At 34.7% G+C, this 19,132-nt stretch overlaps 1 long non-coding RNA gene across 1 annotated transcript; it reads left to right on the forward strand.

The window, feature by feature from the left end:
* Positions 1 to 4,786: 4,786 nt before the first annotated feature.
* On the forward strand, positions 4,787 to 18,065 carry LOC147071229 (uncharacterized). Its single transcript, XR_015070816.1, has 3 exons — positions 4,787 to 5,145; positions 6,051 to 6,145; positions 17,502 to 18,065. It is a non-coding gene; the product is annotated as an uncharacterized LOC147071229 (long non-coding RNA).
* Positions 18,066 to 19,132: the final 1,067 nt, after the last annotated feature.

The raw sequence follows: 19,132 nt of genomic DNA on the forward strand, positions 1-19,132 counted from the left end.
AAACAACCCAATATTATGTTAATATTGTTTGTAGAAATATGGGTGTACGACATGCCACGTTTTTTATTAACATAATCACTGCTAACCTTTTAATTACCACATTTGAATAACACGTTAATTATATATAATGGCCAACGACTCCAAACGCGCCAGTCGCGGTGTTAGAAATGTAAATTAATACACTTTATGATTTTCATAATAATTCCCGAACCGGAACGCCGTTGATAATTTTTCCACGAGACGGAACGAAACGAAGCTGCACTCCGGTCCGTTCCGGTCCATTTCGAGCGCTGAACCCATCGTTTTCTTAATAAATCCTCCATTAATATTTAGTTAGACACCTTTTATTCATGTAGATTATTGTAAAAAGTTATATACCTACTTATTAGTCGTGATTTATGCAATCTATGTAATGTGTCTGTATATAGTATTTACGATGCATATGTAGATTATCAATCGTATTTTATTTTTACAATCAAATAAGTACACATTACATATTATTACAGTCCCGGTTCTAAGGGCGATTGGACCGATCCGGCCCAATCGCCCTAAGACAAAAAATTGTTGATTTTCAATTTGAATCAAATATTTGACTGTAACACTTCTCAAACACTCAATCGTTCTAAACTAGCAGAGCCAGCTGGCGTCAGCCAGCTGCCTCGCTAGACCTTGTCATTCTAAATAATTGGACCTCAATATTCAAAAATATCTTGAACGTGTTTCAAATACAGATATTATGGTGCACTATTTTGTGAATATTAGTGGGCGAATGAAAGCGACCAAGTAGATTGATGTCATTTTTGATTGTACAGCCCATATCAACCACCAGGAATAAAAATATTCGTGATAATTATATACGTCGTGTCGTCTCTGATACGTATGCCTGATGATTGCTGAGAAAGTACAGTTGATAAAATTAATTACTAGAATACATAATTTAAAATAAAAATTTATTATTTTTTTTATATAATTTTTGAATAATACAAATTACAAATTTAATACGTTCACAACATGATATTTAAAAACAAAGACACCGTGTAAAGAAGAAATAAATATATGCAGTCACAAAAAGCATCACAAAAACAGTATGAAAAGTAAACTAAAATGTGCAAAATTATAAAAAAAATATATTAAATATAAATTATAAAGCATGGAAGCACACCCAATAAGCTAAGTGGACCCTATTTTAAGAATTTATAAAACAACATCTACCTATTATACTCATCCTCACGTAGATGGAATATATCATAATATCGAGGAAAGTTTGTATTATGTGTAAGCAGGCCGTGCATTATTCAAGAGAGGCACATGCATGGGGTGGCAAATAAAGAAGGAAATGTGAATATTAAAACTTTTCATAGAACCTCTTCTAGAGATGAGATTTTTTCGCCTTCGGCGTTAAATATATGTGTCCTATGATGATGTGCAAATGTTTCAATCGGACCTCGAACTCTCTAGGACCGGCCTTGCATTATTCACTATTTGATTTATCGTTCTAATCCTCAATGTATTTATATTTGATTGTATATACTAGTAATAACAGTAATACTTCGTTTTGTGTTCGTTGCGATCGGGTCTCGTATATTATGGTTGTTGATTTTGGTTGCTATGGGTTTCTACTCTTATATTTTCTGCCTGTCGTTGGTATTGCCGTTTCTGCTGCCACAACTTCTTCTTGTTCTGTAGTCTATCATTTTCCTCAGGACCACCCCATCCATATCGAAAAGTGCCCTGCTTTAGGACGGCAGAATTCGGAGAGGAAAATAATATATTAGTTTCTTTTTTAAAGTTAAGTTTATATTTAAATTTTCAACGGTTTATGACCGCTAATAATCGGTGTGTTTATTTCAGTTTGTAACTATACTTCACAATGACAACACCGTTAAACGAAGAGATATTTACAGACCTAAATAAAATTATAATAAAGGGTTATCCAACTTCTCGTAAAAATTTGTTTTTAACCCGCAATAAAGCCAGTGTTTCACAATACGGCATGTAGCCATCTTGTTGAAACCAACTGTTTTACTAATCAAAATCTTACAATATTTAGACGATGATTTCTACATAATTCTGACCTTAATTTTTGCATTATGATAATTCGATTGTTATGCATTGTGTGGTGAAGAAACATTGAACATGTACTTAACCGATTTTATTTTTATTTTTTTTTAAACGGTACATGTTCAAACACGCGCGTTAATATCATTTTACTCCCTACTTCAATTATAGTTTGTCAATTTATGGCTACGGCCGTATGTTGTAGCTTAACCACTGGGGAATGACAAAAGAAATGGCGTATTTCAAAAAAACACTACCTTATTCTTAGGTCAATAATTATTATAAAGCAATCATTATTCATAAGATGTTTATCACACTTGAATGGTCAATGACATAGCTTATAATAAATATCTTTAGAATCATCTTGAAATGTGTTAATCTTGCCGATTTTTTGAATAATAAAATGCCTAATTCTTGTCAAATTTGGGATCACAGATATTATCAATATAATTTTTTACCGTGAATATTTTACAAAAATTATCTCGTAATAAATTATGCTAATGGTTTTATAAATGCGTTTAAAAATTAATAAATGTAAAAAATCTTAACACCACTGCACAGTTATGTACCGAAATATGAATATATTCTAAAACATTAGAGCGAGAGGCTTAAAAGAATACTATTTTATGTAACAAAAATACTTCATGCAGTCATCAAATGTTTAAAATAACTATAAAGGATAATAAGGCTTCAAAATTATATAAATAGATCATCTACAACGTTTAAGGAGTGTCCAGGATCATGGTTTGAATTTACAATAAAAACTCAATTTTGACCTTCGACGAGCATGTCCCCCCTTAAGTGGCATGATCTTGAAATATTATTATGAGTAATTAAAACAAAACACTGTCAAGGTTAAGTGCTCGGCCGTAGTGATTTGGCGGGCGCGGCGCGGCGGCGTCTTGCGAAGCTCAAACGTATAACCGTGAGTATTATGCAACAAAAAAGACACTGCCTACGAATAATTTACACACGGTTATACGTTTGAGTTTCGCAAGACGCCAATGGAATTTTAAAAAGTCCTGGTAGTAGAATCGAATCCGTGTACATAATATGAGAGACGCAGTCTCTGTTGTGATTCGTTTACCTAAGACCATTGTATACCCGAAAAGCACGGGAAGTGATCGTTGACCCAACTCCTCACAACCTAACTTTGAATTTACAATAAATGGCAATGAGCGACCCTCTGAGTTACGCAAAACAAAAACTAAACGAAGATACCATAGAGCTATGGAACCACAGATACACAACATCCGCCACAGGATCAATAACGCAGAAATTTATTCCAAACATAAACTGTGCCATCACTCTTGCCAGGAACTTAAAAATATCACACGAACTCACACAGATACTAACAGGCCACGGATCGGTGCAAGCTTATCTAAAAAGATTTAAATTGAGGGATGACGACTGTTGTCCATGTGACGGCAACACATCTCAAACTGTGTGGCATGTCATCAACGACTGCCCTATACTAGAAAGGGAGCGATGGACTCTCAGGACTCGATGTAGACAACATAATCACGAAATTGACCTCCAAAAGCCTCACGAAGCACTAAGCAATAGAACAACACAAGAACACTACACAAAATATTTAATCCTGGCCATAAAGAAAATTAAAGATATAAATGGAGGCACCTAATTAGCCCCACATCAATGCAACTAACCCACCCAACCACCTTGTACGAAAAAGCAAGGGTATGGTTATTATTAAAAAAAAAAAAAAAAAATGAGCGACCGCCTTATAGTTGCGTACCTATATAAGTCGCACATGGAGCAGAACACTTCTCAACGACCAATGTTAATATTATTTTTAAGCACACATTAACCCAGTCCCACATGCATAATAAAACATTAGTATAGAATTAACTGTTAACTTAAGTAAAACTGAAGGGGCAACAAAAAAAAACAATTCATATTATCCGAAATATTATAATTTATTCCAACATACACAACATAATAATATACACATTTTGCACATAATAAACAATAAGACAGAATTTAATGCTGATTATACATACAAAAACATACAAAATTTTACTTTAACTTGTGGCTTGAACTTTGTCAACAAAACAATTTTTTGTCACTTATTCTAAGGTTTATTCTACAAATTAATTTTTATGGAAATTAATTCAATATGAAAAAGAGCTGAAAGCGCTCAAACCACTTGGATGGTTTAACTCTGTTTTTTTTTTTTTTGAGTGTAATATAGTAAAGTTGAGTTTAAAAAAACGTCTATATTAATTTTTGTGATCATCGTTCGGGTTGGATGTTTTCAGCTAATTCAAATTTTAATGTAAACTATCTTGAATCTATGAATATCTCAATATTGCAAAAATGAGGGCTTTGGATGGCTTCTGCTTAACTACGTCCAATTGAAACGTAAGCCTACGTAGTTGTAATCTTATACGCCCTATTAATTATATTTTTTACTATTTTTCATCAGACGCTAAAATGTATCATACTGTATTTACGAGTATCTCTCGTGGGCGGATTTAATGCCGGCGCTCCATTGGCACGCAAGTCAGACGATTTACAGTCTTCGGACTTTTTTTTCGCGTGGAGCACCCCAGGTCTGCGGACTTTTTAATCCGCAGACCAGGCTCGTTGGATTTCAAACATGTTTGATATTTTACTCGCCGAGCCGCTGAAATTCGTACGTTCACCACGCTTTACCGTCACATTATTTATATCTATGCCGACGGACGACAGCGCCATCATTATTTTACTGTCATTCAAAGTGTTCGGACATCGAAAACAACAATGGTAGATCTACGAGTGCATTCGAAAAGTTTCTTGGAAGATTTTATTAGTTGTTTTAAAGACAACCCGTCGTTGTGGAAGACGACAAGAATCGTGATGCCAAGTCCTTGGCGTATGCGGAACTTTTGGAAATATTAATCAAGGTGGAGCCGCAGGCAACGGTCAACGATGTCAAAAAGAAAATACAGACATTGAGGTCGGGTTACAGAAAGGAGAGAAATAAAGTAAGGACATCATATCGAAGCGGAGCCGGCACAGACGCAGTATATCTACCCAAACTGTGGTACTATAAAAATTTGGAGTTCTTGAACGACCAAATGGAAGGTACGTGGGAATGCTTTAAAGCTATTTATTATTCACGTGCAGATTATGAAATTGTCGTAGCTCTGAAAGTGACATCGCATTAGATTAGCTACTATTAAGCAATTAAAACATACAGCTATGAATCATTTCTAGTCACAATAAAATTACTTATTCTTTGCTGAGGTAGGTAATAAATAATAATAATATATAGGTACGAGGGAATGCTTTAAAGCTATTTATTATACACGTGCAGACTATGACATTGTCGTAGCTCTGAAAGTGACATCGCATTAGATTAGCAACTATTAAGCAATTAAAACATACAGCTATGAATCATTTCTAGTCACAATAAAATTACTTATTCTTTGCTGAGGTAGGTAAGAAATAATAATATATAGGTACGATCATGGCGGTGGAAGCGCGGCTTAAGCGTTGGCTTATTGAGTCGTGGTCGGGTCCCAGGTTCAAATCCTGGGTCTGACAAGTACACATTGAATTTCAATTTGTGTATGAGTCAGAGTATGGACCTAATATGTTGAGCAAGTGGCTGACATCCATTTCTCGTAAAAACAAAATCTGTCAATACAAACCTCCACTCCGTGGAGGTCCATATTATGATCGGACATGGTCGAAAGAAGAAGAAAAGAAATGATCATGAAATCAAAAATCGCTCGAGTTAGGTTCCTTCAGAGACAATCAATAAATCGTCAATCATCAATCAAAATTAATGGTACAGTTTGGTTATGAGGAATACAGCGGAAAACACATTTTGAAAATACCTGATATACTGGATTACACCAATTATACCAATATAAATAATCATATCAATATTAACCGTATGAAGGAATGGGTACTTAGGGGAGAGATAATAAAAAACAAGTTTGAGTATTATGTTGTATTTTAACAATTTACATTTTGTTTTACAGAATCGAGCTCAATATCCAGCATGGCGGACGATTTGGAAAACATGTCTCCTGATGAGAGTTACTCCAACTCGTTAAACAACGAAGATTGTATTGAGGTAAAGCATTTTAACTAAACTGTTACATTGGTTTAATTTATCTATTGCTTATCATACTTTCTTGCCATGTGACAGCCCCGGTAGTATTAAAATATTTTTCAAAATCTCCTCGCGCTTTCTTAGCATTGGCAGTCGAGTTCCGATTAGTCGTTGCTTCCAAAGGCGCTAAGGTGTCCTGTAACCTCAGTCCGAGCTCTATTAAACCTGTTACGTAATGCAAAGGCTTCATCGCCAATATAAACAAATGGCAGTGCATCAGAATTAGCAGTAGGTTTTTTTGGTGCAGGTATTTTTAATCTGCCTTCGTCTAAACGTTTGAAAAAATCAGATTTTCTCAGTACGCCTCCATCAGAAATACGTCCATTTGTTCCAACATCAACATAAATAAATTCATAATTAGCATTTGCAATCGCCATCAAAACAATGCTGTGGAAATGTTTGTAATTATAAAAGTGGGAGCCGGCGCCTGCAGGTGGCACGATTGCAATGTGTTTCCCATCAACTGCGCCCAGGCAATTTGGAAATTGCCATTTACTATTAAATTCTTCTGCAATCGTCTCCATTTCTTCGTGCGTATCAGGGAACTGCAACAAAAAATAATCAACATTTTATTTAAAGATAGAATATTCGCCTTCAACAGATATATATTTATTACGTTATAGAAGATATATATTCTGTCAAGAAGTTCGGAGAAGAATTTCACTGGTAAATAATCCATACTACGGTTTATATTGACAGATATGTACAAATCCGCTCAACTTAAACTAAAATATACCTCTAAAACTCGAATTAGTCCCATTCAGAATTCCCGATTGCTGGGTATCATCAGAACGGATGAGAGACAGCTGGATATCAGAATCTTCAAGAACTAAACGAAAGAGGGTTAAATCTTAAGATACCATACCATCATGACCCCCACAAAGGGGGGCTGACAGGGCTCTAGCCTAGGGGTCCGGGCTTAGGAGGGGCCCGGCGTAGCAGGTCAACCAGTTAAGTGAGATAAACACATTTATAACCTCTAATAGTAAAAAAAGTCGGCGGCGCTATAAGACGGATAGACTTTTATTTTATAATCTTTCATTATTATTATCCTACAGCTTTGCCCGTTTTCGCGAGCGATTGTGTGCCTTATTCGTCACGTCCGATGGGTTAAAACGCCAAACACACTTATGGAATGTTCGAAATTCAAATAGGTCATATAGAGTATGAAAGGAAGGGTTTTCCGAATTTAAGTTATCTTGCGATATAATATTGATGTTTCTCTAAAGCTTTCCGGCACATACGTCACATTATTGACAATATGGGAATTTATTTTTTCACAATGTTTGCAACACTCGAACCGACTAAACAAAGATGGCCGCTTTAAATTTAAAATGCGTTTTAACCGATATATACAATCAATTTTCACAAACTAATCATAATAAGATTGATCGATAAACATATTAGAATTAATTTATTTAAATTTTTATGAATTAAGTTCTCTGTTAAGTTAAGTTTCTACACCTCTAACGGAAATCAAGTCTTTTGACACTATAAATTTATTACGCTATGTATACTAACATACGGTATTTCAATTGACTGACCACATATTTACTTATGAGATGCATTCGAGTGACTGTAAGTTGAAGTGAGCACAATTTTATATAACTTAACACAGTCACAAAAAAATCACTTTTAAAAACAAGGTAACATCTCGTCGCTATAGGATTTGTTTCCCGAATATCCATTTTTGTCGAAATCGACATTTTAATACAGTTCAATTTCTTTTATCGAACTCTACCGAAATCATTTATAAAAACAATATATTTTTTATCTAGGAACAGAGATAGTTTTTTGAAAAACCCGAATACGCCATGTTAAGTTACAATTACTCCGTGTTGTTCTCCCGAATGTCCAACTATTCGTACCTGAATATCCAAGTTAATTTCGGTCGAAATAAATCTCTGGCTCAGTTTTTATTTCCCGAATATGACTTTTAGCCAATCAAACCGCGCTGACGCCGTGCATCTCGCTCCCACATTCACGCTGTCCAGCTCTAAAACAATCACGCCCACTTTCATATTTTTCGGCCGTCCGGAATGCTCTTTCAAATTTCGTCTTATTGATATTGTTTTTAAAGTTACTATTGTTTTAATAGTGAATTCATCAAATTTGAAGAGATCATTTATAGCTGATACATCACCAGTTCGCCCTGAACTTATAGTAAAGTTTTGGAAGTGAGTATTTTAACCTAAATAACTGCATTTTGTTTTGATAAATGACACAAAATCCCAACGGTTATATGAATTCTACAGTGTGACCCGGCAACTACTATGACGTAAAAAATAATTATTATTTCAAATTATTATTAATTAAACATTGTTTGTCTTTATTTTACTTTTAATCTAGGTATTTCTATGAAAATAAAGGCGATGCTATTATTTATTTTTGAATGCGCTGATAGTTAATTTAATTTAATATGTATGTTAGTAACTATTTATTTGGTAAATATTATATACTTAGGATATTGGTACCTACCTAATATTAGCAGCCAATGGTAATTAATTTATAGATGCTAATATTTTGTATTGTCATTCCAATAGTAAATATATAATATTTATTTGGTGGTTTGTAATAAGTTTAATTGTTAATTATAGAAATATATAGATATATATAGAAAAAGTATTAATATAAAATTGTTAGCAAGTACGAGTAAGTACCATCATAAAATATTGGAGAAATCCGTGACGTCGATTAGTAATTGAAGTAGTAGATACCTACATTTATTTAATAAACCAAAACCGATCGCCGATAGTCGCTTGATTTTGAAGAATACTGATGAGCAGGTATTAAAAGGCCAATAGTTAAAGTTTGTCGTCATAAGTATGTCACCTCGTAGCATAGTGGATAATTTGTGGACTGGGTCGTTAGCCCAGGAGATGCAGGGACGATTCCTGCCGGGTGTCAGGAGCTGGGAGCGGGAGTCTGTAAGCAATGATGATATTAATGGGTAAAATGGCGCTCTTGGGTAGAGTTACAATGCTTTTTATGTCAATTTAGAAGTGTATAACATCAAAAAACGTCATGCGTAAATCATTTCAAGTTTATTATTGAAAGAATCATCAGTTAATTTACAATTATGGAGAAACACAAATATCAGTAGATTTCTTGAATTTCATTTATTATATTATCTATAATTATCATTATTAATACATTACATACATTACTATAATTATAATTATCATTATTAATAATATATTATCTATATACTATTAATTATATTTATCTACATATTCATATCATCATCATCATCAACTAGGATCAATCCACTGCTGGATGAAGGGTTCCACAACCTGATTCTACTACTAGCAGTTAAACGAATTTGTGATACTATACCTATTTATATCATCCTTATCAACATCGACCCGAACCAATCCACTGCTGGATCAAGGCCTCCCTAGCCTGATTCTATACTTTTCTGCATTTTAATTGCTGTATTTATCAAAATCGGTGATATTATATTTATCTACATATTTATATTGTCATTATCATCATCGACCTGAACCAATCCACTGCTGGATAAAGCCCTCCCTAGCCTGATTCTACTCCTTTCTGTCTTTTGAATTGCTGTATTTATCAAAATCGGTGAAATTATATTTATCTACATATTCATATCGTTATAATCATCATCATCATCAACTAGGATCAATCCACTGCTGGATGAAGGGTTCTCTAGCCTGATTCTATTCCTTTCTGTCATTTGAATTGCTGTATTTATCAAAATCGGTGATATTATATTTATCTACATATTAATATCGTCATCGTCACCATCGACCTGATCTAATCCACTGCTGGATGAAGGGTTCTCTAGCCTGATTCTATTCCTTTCTGTCATTTGAATTGCTGTATTTATCAAAATTGGTGATATTATATTTATCTACATACTCATATCGTTATCATCATCATCATCAACTAGGATCAATCCACTGCTGGATGAAGGATTCCGCAACCTCATTCTACTACTATCAGCGAAATGTCAAACTGTCTGACGTGAATAAAAAATCCATCCCGAAGAGAAAACTATGGCGCCATCTATGCATACTTCACAATTATAATAAAATCCAACACCGCCAAGCCGTCTGCAAGACCTAGCGAGACAGACTGGCGAGAGCCAGCTGGCTCAGCTAGTTAATTTTAATGTGTTTCCTGACCATGGGCCCCATATCTTGAAGCGGGCCCCCAGGCTAGGATCTTTGGCGGGCCCCCCTACCTATCGCTAAGAATAAAGGCAGTATGTACGCGGTAAAATAAATGTGTATATTTAGTGTTCTATTATATATTTTAATACATCCATACGAATTATGGAGATGTCGAGTATTGGATTCACAATTAAAAATTGTTTCGTACGACCACATAACTTTAAATAATATTATTGAAAGAAAATAGCACCGTGGGCGACTTTTTTTTACTATTAAAGCAAATTTGTGATGTGTGTTTATCTCACTTATCTGGTCGATTCGCCTCGCCGGGCCCCTAGGCTAGAGCCCTATCAGCCCCCATGGCGAAGGGTCATAATATGTAATTTGCCTATCACAAAAAAGGGTCGCGATCAGTGCTTCATAAATATGATGCTGGGTGCCGACAACTATGCAAGCTGATTTATTTAAAATTCCGAAAATCACTAAAAAATACACGGAATACCCTTTATTTTCACATTAAAAAATACACGGAATTCCGAATATCATTTGGGAAACACTACTATAGAACATTACACTTCCCTTAACCTTAGCGATAGGCTGGGGGCCCGTCAAGTATCGTGGCCTGGAGGCCCTCTTCAGGATATGGGGGCCATGCATACCATGTACACATACATTTGTAGCTTATGTAGAAAAGATGTTTATTTCATTATAATCTCTTCTATTTTTTCGTTTTATAATAAAACATTCCATAACCACATAAAATATAGTAATACAATAAGAGAGTATTATTGTAATCATCGTCGTGTTAAAATTGATAATAAAGCCACAATTAGAACACACATTCGCGATTAGAAAACTTTTTCAGCTTATTATTTTGTCAACATGATTTTAAACTAAGTTACTTACCTCCTTTTTCTTTTCTTGATTCTGTTCCTGTAAGTACGTTTTCTATCATATTATGTGTATTCAGCGCTCGAAATGGAAAATTTTACGAACCAGGGCGCTCGATAACTTTACGAAAATATCAACTATATTATACTATACTAAATACATTAATTGTAAATGTGATTTATAAAAATAAGTACTTATGTTATTTTTTTTATTATATGAAATATCTAGCTCAGACGGTCAAATTAATATTTTCACGAGACGGAGCGATAATTTTGTAGATTTTATGAAACGGAACGGCGCTCCGGTGCGTTCCGGTCCATTTCGAGCCCTGTAGTATTCATACAATATTAAATAAATCAACTGCGATTTCTTATATTTTATGGCCCATGATTGTTTTTATTAATTTTAATGACCTATTATATTAATATATTTGCAAAAAGAAGATATTTTAATTGCAGTCCCAATAAATGTGCTTGACAATTTTGCGCGATTATATAATAGCGGAATATGAAGGTAAACGACTTTGAACCTAAGCCGGCTCTCAACTCAAAACTCGTCCCGCCTGCAGCGTGTCGAATACGTCGATGTGACGTCATCGTTATTTACAAAACACACGTTGCCAAATGAAGCTCCGCAGATTGGTCGAATGCGACTTTTTAGTTTGAAAAAAACATCTACTGTTGCAATTGAGAAGTTGCACGCTTCTCGGGCTGCGAATCGAAGACGCCAGGACGCATACAAACACCAACGAATTGGTCATTCCTATACCGTCTCGGCGATCGCCGCATCCAAATATCTATAAATTTCGAAGGTTACGTGCGACTGTCGCTATATTATGAAACAACGGATCAACGTTCTTAGACTGTTTGATTTATGGCTGTGCGGCAGACGAGGCGAGTTTAGATGTGAGAGCCGGCTTCAATCTGTATATTTAATACCATAATATAGTAAAATAATATTCGTTTATCTACGATGCAGAGAGAGCAGTTCATTTTTACCTGGACTTTTTTTCACCGAATGAATCAGTCACCGAAGCACGAGAATGATTCACACGTCTGTCTAAAGACACTACTTGTATTATGACACAAATAATTTACATAAATCTACTGCAAATATTGTCTCTAGTTCCTTCGTTAATAAATAAAATGTTGCAATGTAATTGTTTTGTCTAGTCAACTGATAACAAATATTATTTATGATTAATCCAGTTTTCCAGGGAAGAAGAAAGTACGTAGGTGGGTACTGGTATATAATAATAATTTTCTTTTTCTTTGAAAATAAAATGCATATCAGTGTTTATTCTATAATTATTATTATAACACAGTGGCGCACCCAGGGGGGGGGGGGCAAGGGGCCCTGGCACCCCCCAAAATTATCAGGATGATTTTTAACATTGACATTGAAAGCCGATAAACTATACCTTTGGGCTTAGACAAATAAAAACACGGCAAAAAAATGATTTGTAATTGTCCAGCACCCTTTTTAGAAAAATTTCTTAGATTTTAATTTCTAACACGAAAATTTAGAAACACTAATGTCAAGTTTTTTTAGAAACCCAATGGAACTGTCAAAAAATTCTCGATGTTCACCCGAATTCCGGAGTAGTGTAGGTCATGGCTGGGGAGGGCTGACAGGGTTCTAGCTTGGGGGCCTGGGCTGGGGGGGCCCGGCGTGTCGGGTTGACCAGATAAGTGAGATAAACACACATCATAAATTAGCTTTAATAGTAAAAAAGTCGCCTGCGGCGCTATTATATTTCATGGCTATGAACATTTTAAATTATATAATTGTGCAATATATTTTTTGATTATTATGTGCCGATACTCGGCATCCATCATTAAAGTAGATGTATCAAAAATCGCCAATAATTCACTGTATGATTACCGTCAATTTGAACTAAAACACAATTTGAAAAATGTTAATGTAGTGTTTCACACTGCCTTTAACCTTAGCGGTAGGTAGGGGGCCCGCCAAATATCCTACCATGGTGTAGGTACACCGATAATAGACAAGTGCAATAGACAAAAGGCCGATAAACGAGAAATTAGGCTGTGAAGAAGAAAAAGATCCTATGGGACTAATTTACATTCTCCTCCTTGCCCCCCCCCCCAATATTAAATCCTGGGTGCGCCACTGTTATAACATACAAAGTACCTAATACTTTCTCAGTAACAATATGTTTTTCCATTTTGCTATAAATAACTGTTGTCTCATACAAGGAAATATCATTATTTAGACCAGGGGTAGTCAACCTGTCCCTACCGCCCACTGGTGGGCGTTCCAGCTTTCATAGTAGGCGTTTTAAAAACGTTTGTTTGTTCCTCACAAGCCAGATATCCAGCCAGATAAGTGTTAAGTTTCGCAGTATCAGCCTCAAGAATCTCATTAATAATTGAATAAATTAAATGTAATTTCATCAGTCTTCATGCTGCTATATATGCAAAGTATAAAAAAGATGTATTCTGCCAAACTTAGCGAACGTCCGACATAAAGTATTTGGTAAGTAATTATTATTATATGCTTTAAATTGCTGAAACTCTGCTTTATACATTTTATAAAATAACGTTACTTCCCTACTTTATAAATCACCATTACTGTGGAACCGGTGGGCGGTTAGAAAAATTTACGACTAACAGAGATATAAAAGTGAACGGTAGATATAAAAAGGTTGACAACTCCTGATTTAGACAATCAATCGAGTAAAAGCACAAATAATAATAACAGTACAAAAAGTAAGTAACCAATGCAAAACACGACGCCATCTATTTTATTTACAAAAATGCAATGTTTCCAATACATAGATTTTAATTTCTATAGCTAAAAATTGAATTCAACTTAAAACCTAACCTAAAACTAGGTTGTCATATTAAAAAAAAAGAACAACAAAAAACTCCTTGGGTTTTTTTTTATGATTTTAGGTCTTTGGTAAGTACATACCTACCTACCATCATGGTTGTAACATTTTTATAAAAAACATACTTTTGTCGCCCTCAAGGAATAACTCACCAACCAACAAAAGTAAAATCCTGAGATAATTGACTTTTAAACATTTTGAAAATTTTAAATTGCTCTACCTAATTAGAAAACGAAAATACATAGAAGGGAACGGTTTTTTTTGTTTGATTGATTATTTTTGTGTTTATGCACATTACATTTGAAACATGTAACCTTCCTTAGAAAAAATCTTGAAAAACTATTTTTCGTACTTGGTTAGTTTTTCCATACCCATTAAATGTATGACATTATTCAAATGGTGAGTTTTTTTTATCTTGAATGATCTTATCAATAAAACACATCATAAAAGAATAATATACGGTATTTAACTGAAATAATCTTGTCCATTTACATATTATATGTCTTATACATAGACCTCATTCACATTAACAATTATTCTTCTTATGATTCGTTTTCATTCATCAGAATATCATTCTGAGGAATATTTCTGGACACTGGTAGTTGTGCATACCAGCCGTGGTATTCCTTTGGAATATTGTTTGACGTGCAAAGTTTCCAGGGGATAATTTTTTGCACACTTATGGTCAATATTTTATTATATGCCTTTTTTATGGCTGGTGGTACTTCAAAGTTGCCATGTCCACATATTTGTAAATTCTTATATTCATTCCAGTGGCCATATCTAAACTGGATAATATCCGGTAGTTTGTGGTTGAATCGCACACCCTTAATCTTCTTATAGTATAAACATTTTCATCCTTAATTCGAAATCAATCATGTCGTTGAACTTCATCTCTTCAATACGATATGGCTCTCGGTCGCTGGTTCTTTCTTTCGCATTTCTAAATATTTCCAGCCAACCAATCATTCCATAGACGGACTTTATCTTACTTTCCCGCTCTATCGCAGAATGCATGCTATCACATTCCATAAAGTAATGGCTAGATTCTAAAAAAATGTTTTCAATGGTATGAATGGATCTTAGGATGTTTGATTACTGTGAACAAAAATATAGCAGCAATATTTTTGTTGCGGTTCTGGCCACCACGTGTAACAGAAAACAGTAAGACTTTTTGACTTCAGCTGGAAGATTTTCCATCCATTTTATCAAAGCAGAACCAATTTCAGAGTTGCCTCTTTTTCCATTCATTTCATTCCAATAATAGCAACTAGCCTTACTTTCAGCTCAAACATAGATTGTCAAATTCTAATGGATTTAAGTTTTGTACTATTCCATTTGAGTCGTTTTTTTGCGACCCGGGTTTCACCTTAATAATACACAGTCAAATTGTGGACGCATATTTTTCTTGAGAGTTTCCAAACTAAGAAGGGAGTCCGTCAGGGATGTGTTTTATCTCCCCATTTATTCAATAATATGGAAAGCATATACCTAATGCGGAAATCCCTAGATCCAATGGCAAGGCAGAATAACAATTGGTGCCCAGAAAATAAACAACGAATGATTCGCAGATAATACAACTCAAATCACTGCTGATGAAAGAGAACTCACAGAGCTGCTACGAAAAAGGAAGAGAGTCACAAATACGGCGTCCTTATTAATAGGAATAAGACCAAGTCAATGGTTGTCGATTGGGCTAACCTTCTACCAACAGCAAGTATATTCCAAAACTTGGAAACAGTGGACGAGGTTGTATATCTGGGATCGACCATTCGTGGAAAAGGCGGATGTGAAGCGGAAATAAGAAGACGCATACAGATTGTGAAAAAAAAGATAACACGTCTTACCACTATAATATGGAATGATCGGGGAATTTCAATTCCCACAAAAATTATGCTTGTGCAAATATTAGTGTTCACCATATTATTGTTATACGGTGGCGAATCATGGACCCTGAACGCAAGGGAGCGGAAGGCAATTGATGCCTTCGAGATGTGGTTCTGGCACCGAATGCTTCGTATTTCTTGGACAGAGCTCAGGACGAACCAGTCAATCATCCAGAGACTGCAAAAGGAACGGCTCTTGAAAATATTTCTGAGACGCATTCTGCAGTTTTTTGGACATATTGTCCGGCGCAGACCAGACAACCTGGAGAGAATGGTGGTTTTGGGTGACCTCCAGAGAAGAGCTGGAGCGACCAAATAAAGGAGCTGACTGGGTGCACCATTCATTCTACTCTGAGAGCCTTGGTAGCCCTAAGGATGACAGAATTCAAAGGTGATCACGATCCTCAGCCATGAGAGTACGACCGAGAAGAGAAAATAACTGCCAAAATACACAACATTGAACTGACAAGACGCGACAGATGTGTCACCAAGTGTTGCGAATAGGGAAAAATACGCATGGAAGAAGTCACCAAAGTACTTTGGTGACTTTTTCCATAACACAAATATCTTTTTTTTGTAGTTGGTGAATTTTTTGTTTTTGTAATTTTTAACATAAAACGTATAGTTAGAATTTTGGTGATTTTTTCTAAGATAGAGTTAAAAATTGCAAGATTTTCTGTATAAATAACTCATTTTGAGCAAAAACTGTATTTGGTGAGTTCTTCCTTGAGGGGGACGCTTTATACATTTCAATTTTTATTTTAACAACAATAAATTGTTTTTTTCTGATATTTGCATATAAAATTAATTTCCATTACATACGATAAAATTAAGTTACCTACATAATATAGTGAAGCAATTTAACCTTGGAGATAGTCGAATCTTGCATCTCAATACTCAATATGTGAAATTGACGTACTCTGTCTCGCTCTAAAAGTTAAAACAGCCAAGAGAGGAGCTGTTAACAGATATCACTTGTTGACAGTTCGGACGGTTAAATTATTGTAATAATTAACCGCCTGAATACGTAAAGTGATAAATGTGATATATTTATCACATGTAGCGCTTTTTGTATGTTAAGTGATATATTATAATAGCCTCGCTGAAGACCAAAGCAAGTCCGAGCATTATCCGTGAATGCGGTCGATGAGAATTTGGGTTATTCGTGACTCGAATGACCTAATCAATAAGAAAGAGACATGTAATTGACGCGAAGACGTATGTTCAAAACTAAAGTGACTCCTTTCACATGACTAGTTTATAGGTAGGTAGGTAAGTGTAAGACGGCAATATAAAAAATAATTCCAATACAATATTGATGTTAAATAATTAATATTTTATTTGAAAATTCATATATTTTGTTCGCACATTACAGTAATATGACACTATTATAGGTTAGCCATTATTGAAAAGAAAGTGAGTCTGTCCCATGGACCCCTAATACATCCCCTAATAAATGTATTGCCGCATTTGCCTACGTCATACAATGTCTTTCTATGCAGTTCCCTTTAATTACATATTAATAATATATTCAAATATCCAAACAGGGACCGTCAACTTATTCACACGGTACTACATGCTGCCCCAGAATGGAGTGTAGGCCTAAACGGCTCCCACTTGAGGTTAGATTGTTTAAGAATTGCGTCGACCTCTGCAATCACAGGACCGCTCAATGGAGGGATTTTTGTCAGCACCCAACACGTCACTGAAAAATAATGTATAATATTCATGAAAAACATGGTTATGTATAATATTCACCAGGCATATCATAGAGCTAAGACACACGGCGCTGCAATTTAAAGCAAATTGACGCAAACTGTGGTGCTTCTTGCTTGATTAAAATTGGATCGGATTGGGTGTATTTATAATGTGACAACCTTATACCTATAATATGAAGAAAAAATTCCAGCGATATTACAAAATGATAATATTAAATTCTATAGTATAAAGTTTTTTTTTTCGATTTAAAAACGATAACTGTTTTTATACCATTATCAACACTGGATATATTCTTATTGATGTAGATTTTATTCTGTTTAATTCTGTTTCAAAATCATATATTATTATTTTTCTTCGGTCTATTATGGTTCAAATTTCACCGGCGCCAGAAAGTTGACATACCTACATGCTATGTCTATTTTTAATAAAATGTGTACCACATAATCAAAGTTTTTTTGTTTTATAACATTGTTCCACCACAGTCTTCCTACCACCTGATTAACACCGGTTCCGGATTCTGGAGTCGGAGATGAAATCCAGATTGTTTTGGTATCTTCATTTGCCATGTTCAAATAACCCATTGTTCATTTGTTTTTATTATTTTACATGTTACTCACCGGAGCTAGAGTTTATGGGTACCACCAAATTTGAACAGGAATAAACGACCGAATACGTATCATAGTCCGTTCCGAGAATCCAATAAGGTAAAGGATTGGCTGAAAAACAAGATAAAATTAAAGTCGAGAATTATTAAGAATTTCGGGTAGGTATCTTTAGAAACATTTTATCAACTTTGTAGGAAAGATGTATACATATAGCTGTAGACCATATCTTTTCTCATCTTATAAATTAACAATGTTATTGTCATGATCGCATATTATAATAATATATTATTAAACCACCCTAAAATACACGAGTCATGGCAACACATAGGTAATGTAAAAAATTTAAAAAAAGTCAATTGCAAGGACCAACGAAAGGTTTGCCAAATGTATTTGACTGCATTATACCTGATGTTATTTAATATCTAATACATTAATTTAAGGTACATTGCTGGCTTTGATAAAATAATAAAGTTAGTCGAGACCATTTTCCCCAGATGCACAAGTGTACAAAATTACAAGTTTATAATGATAACGTCAACCCTTAATTATTATAGCAAGGTGTTCAGCGACAAACTGTATTATTCTTTATATATTTTTTTAAAAAAGAAATTTTATATAATATCTTGAGGTTCTCTGCAGTGGACAACGTGTGCTAACAAAATAGTTATAGTTTTTATTCACAGGTGTCACTAATAATAAATTAAACATTACATATTGTGATCGATTAGAAAAGAACAAGGCACATAAGTTAAATTAAAAAGGAAAATATCAACAATTGACTCACAGCCACTGGAATATCTTATAGAAAACCGTCCGTCTGAAGATGAAGGATCGGTTCGTGAAAGAGTTGCATT

The sequence above is a fragment of the Rhyacophila brunnea genome, unplaced genomic scaffold, assembly GCF_057557595.1.
Source record: "Rhyacophila brunnea isolate RB1 unplaced genomic scaffold, BYU_Rbru_1.0 scaffold_20, whole genome shotgun sequence".
In the NCBI taxonomy this organism is placed as follows: domain Eukaryota; kingdom Metazoa; phylum Arthropoda; class Insecta; order Trichoptera; family Rhyacophilidae; genus Rhyacophila; species Rhyacophila brunnea.